Here is a 4,841-nt window from a genome sequence, read left to right on the forward strand (position 1 = left end):
GCATAGTTTGAAACAACATAAATACAATTTAATAAAGCATAGTTTAAAACAACATAAATACAATTTAATAAAGCATTAGATAAAACAACATGAATATAATTTAGTAAAGCATAAGATAAAACAACATGAATACAATTTAATAAAGCATAGGATAAAACAACATAAATAATATTTAATAAAGCATAGGTTAAAACAACATAAATACAATTTAATAAAGCATAGTTTAAAACAACATAAATACAATTTAATAAAGCATAGGATAAAACAACATAAATTCAATTTAATAAAGCATAGGATAAAACAACATGAATACAATTTAATAAAGCATAGGATAAAACAACATAAATAAAATTTAATAAAGCATAGGATAAAACAACATAAATACAATTTAATAAAGCACAGAATAAAACAACATAAATACAATTTAATAAAGCATAGGATAAAACAACATAAATAAAATTTAATAAAGCATAGGATAAAACAACATAAATACAATTTAATAAAGCATAGGATAAAACAACATAAATAAAATTTAATAAAACATAGGATAAAACAACATAAATACAATTTAATAAAGCATAGGATAAAACAACATAAATACAATTTAATAAAGCATAGGTTAAAACAACATAAATACAATTTAATAAAGCATAGGATAAAACAACCTAAATACAATTTAATAAAGCATAGGATAAAACAACATAAATAAAATTTAATAAAGCATAGGATAAAACAACATAAATACAATTTAAGAAAGCATAGGATAAAACTACATAAATACATTTTAATAAAGCATAGGATAAAACAACATAAATACAATTTAATAAAGCATAGGATAAAACAACATAAATAAAATTTAATAAAGCATAGGTTAAAACAACATAAATACAATTTAATAAAGCATAGGATAAAACAACATAAATACAATTTATAAAAGCATAGGATAAAACAACTTAAATACTTTTTAATAAAGCATAGGATAAAACCACATAAATACAATTTAATAAAGCATAGGATAAAACAACATAAATAAAATTTAATAAAGCATAGGTTAAAACAACAGAAATACAATTTAATAAAGCGTAGGACAAAACAACATAAGTACAATGTAATAAAGCATAGTTTAAAACAACATAAATACAATTTAATAAAGCATAGGACAAAACAACATAAATACAATTTAATAAAGCATAGGATAAAACAACATAAATACAATTAAATAAAGCATAGGATAAAACATCATAAATACAATTTAATAAAGCATAGGATGAAACAACATAAATACAATTTAATAAAGCATAGGTTAAAACAACATAAATACAATTTAATAAAGCATAGGATAAAACAACATAAATAAAATTTAATAAAGCATAGGTTAAAACAACAGAAATACAATTTAATAAAGCGTAGGACAAAACAACATAAATACAATGTAATAAAGCATAGTTTAAAACAACATAAATACAATTTAATAAAGCATAGGACAAAACAACATAAATACAATTTAATAAAGCATAGGATAAAACAACATAAATACAATTAAATAAAGCATAGGATAAAACAACATAAATACAATTTAATAAAGCATAGGATGAAACAACATAAATACAATTTAATAAAGCATAGGTTAAAACAACATAAATACAATTTAATAAAGCATAGGATAAAACAACATAAATACAATTTAATAAAGCATAGGATAAAACAACATAAATAAAATTTAATAAAGCATAGGATAAAATAACATAAATACAATTTAATAAAGCATAGGATAAAACAACATAAATACAATTTAATAAAGCATAGGATAAAACAACATAAATACAATTTAATAAAGCATAGGATAAAACAACATAAATACAATTTAATAAAGCATAGTTTAAAACAACATGAATACAATTTAATAAAGCATAGGATAAAACCACAGATATACAATTTAATAAAGCATAGGATAAAACAACATAAATACAATTTAATAAAGCATAGGACAAAACAACATAAATACAATTTATTAAAGCATTGGATAAAACAACATAAATACAATTTAATGAAACATAGGATAAACAACATAAATACAATTTAATAAAGCATAGGACAAAACAACATAAATACAATTTAATAAAGCATATGATAAAACAACATAAATACAATTTAATAAAGCATAGTTTGAAACAACATAAATACAATTTAATAAAGCATAGTTTAAAACAACATAAATACAATTTAATAAAGCATTAGATAAAACAACATGAATATAATTTAGTAAAGCATAAGATAAAACAACATGAATACAATTTAATAAAGCATAGGATAAAACAACATAAATACAATTTAATAAAGCATAGGACAAAACAACATAAATACAATTTAATAAAGCATAGGATAAAACAACATAAATACAATTTAATTAAGCATAGGTTGAAACAACATAAATACAATTTAATAAAGCATAGGATAAATCAACATAAATACAATTTAATAAAGCATAAGATAAAACAACATGAATATAATTTAGTAAAGCATAAGATAAAACAACATGAATACAATTTAATAAAGCATAGGATAAAACCACAGAAATACAATTTAATAAAGCATAGGATAAAACAACATAAATACAATTTAATAAAGCATAGGACAAAACAACATAAATACAATTTAATAAAGCATAGTTTAAAACAACATAAATACAATTTAATAAAGCATAGGATAAAACCACAGAAATACAATTTAATAAAGCATAGGATAAAACAACATAAATACAATTTAATAAAGCATAGGACAAAACAACATAAATACAATTTAATAAAGCATAGGATAAAACAACATAAATACAATTTAATAAAGCATAAGTTAAAACAACATAAATACAATTTAATAAAGCATAGGACAAAACAACATAAATACAATTTAATAAAGCATAGGATAAAACAACATAAATACAATTAAATAAAGCATTGGATAAAACAACATAAATACAATTTAATAAAGCATAGGATAAAACAACATAAATACAATTTAATAAAGCATAGGACAAAACAACATAAATACAATTTAATAAAGCATAGGACAAAACAACATAAATACAATTTAATAAAGCATAGGATAAAACAACATAAATACATTTTAATAAAGCATAAGTTAAAACAACATAAATACAATTTAATAAAGCATATGTTAAAACAACATAAATACAATTTAATAAAGCATAAGATAAAACAACATGAATATAATTTAGTAAAGCATAAGATAAAACAACATGAATACAATTTAATAAAGCATAGGTTAAAACAACATAAATACAATTTAAGAAAGCATAGGATAAAACTACATAAACACATTTTAATAAAGCATAGGATAAAACAACATAAATACAATTTAATAAAGCATAGGATAAAACAACATAAATACAATTTAATAAAGCATAGGATAAAACAACATAAGTACAATTTAATAAAGCATAAGTTAAAACAACATAAATACAATTTAATAAAGCATAGGACAAAACAACATAAATACAATTTAATAAAGCATAGGATGAAACAACATAAATACAATTTAATAAAGCATAGGTTAAAACAACATAAATACAATTTAATAAAGCATAGGATAAAACAACATAAATACTTTTTAATAAAGCATAGGATAAAACAACATAAATACAATTTAATAAAGCATAGGATAAAACAACATAAATAAAATTTAATAAAGCATAGGATAAAACAACATAAATACAATTTAATAAAGCATAGGATAAAACAACATAAATACAATTTAATAAAGCATAGGATAAAACAACATAAATACAATTTAATAAAGCATAGGATAAAACAACATAAATACAATTTAATAAAGCATAGGACAAAACAGCATAAATACAATTTAATAAAGCATAGTTTAAAACAACATGAATACAATTTAATAAAGCATAGGATAAAACCACAGATATACAATTTAATAAAGCATAGGATAAAACAACATAAATACAATTTAATAAAGCATAGGACAAAACAACATAAATACAATTTAATAAAGCATATGATAAAACAACATAAATACAATTTAATAAAGCATAGTTTGAAACAACATAAATACAATTTAATAAAGCATAGTTTAAAACAACATAAATACAATTTAATAAAGCATTAGATAAAACAACATGAATATAATTTAGTAAAGCATAAGATAAAACAACATGAATACAATTTAATAAAGCATAGGATAAAACAACATAAATAATATTTAATAAAGCAGAGGTTAAAACAACATAAATACAATTTAATAAAGCATAGTTTAAAACAACATAAATACAATTTAATAAAGCATAGTTTAAAACAACATAAATACAATTTAATAAAGCATAGGATAAAACCACAGAAATACAATTTAATAAAGCATAGGATAAAACAACATAAATACAATTTAATAAAGCATAGGACAAAACAACATAAATACAATTTAATAAAGCATAGGATAAAACAACATAAATACATTTTAATAAAGCATAAGTTAAAACAACATAAATACAATTTAATAAAGCATATGTTAAAACAACATAAATACAATTTAATAAAGCATAAGATAAAACAACATGAATATAATTTAGTAAAGCATAAGATAAAACAACATGAATACAATTTAATAAAGCATAGGTTAAAACAACATAAATACAATTTAAGAAAGCATAGGATAAAACTACATAAATACATTTTAATAAAGCATAGGATAAAACAACATAAATACAATTTAATAAAGCATAGGATAAAACAACATAAATACAATTTAATAAAGCATAGGATAAAACAACATAAATACAATTTAATAAAGCATAGGATAAAACAACA

This window comes from Phyllobates terribilis, unplaced genomic scaffold, assembly GCF_046119375.1.
Source record: "Phyllobates terribilis strain yellow unplaced genomic scaffold, ASM4611937v1 Scaffold_20__1_contigs__length_20440879, whole genome shotgun sequence".
NCBI classification, from domain to species: Eukaryota; Metazoa; Chordata; class Amphibia; order Anura; family Dendrobatidae; genus Phyllobates; species Phyllobates terribilis.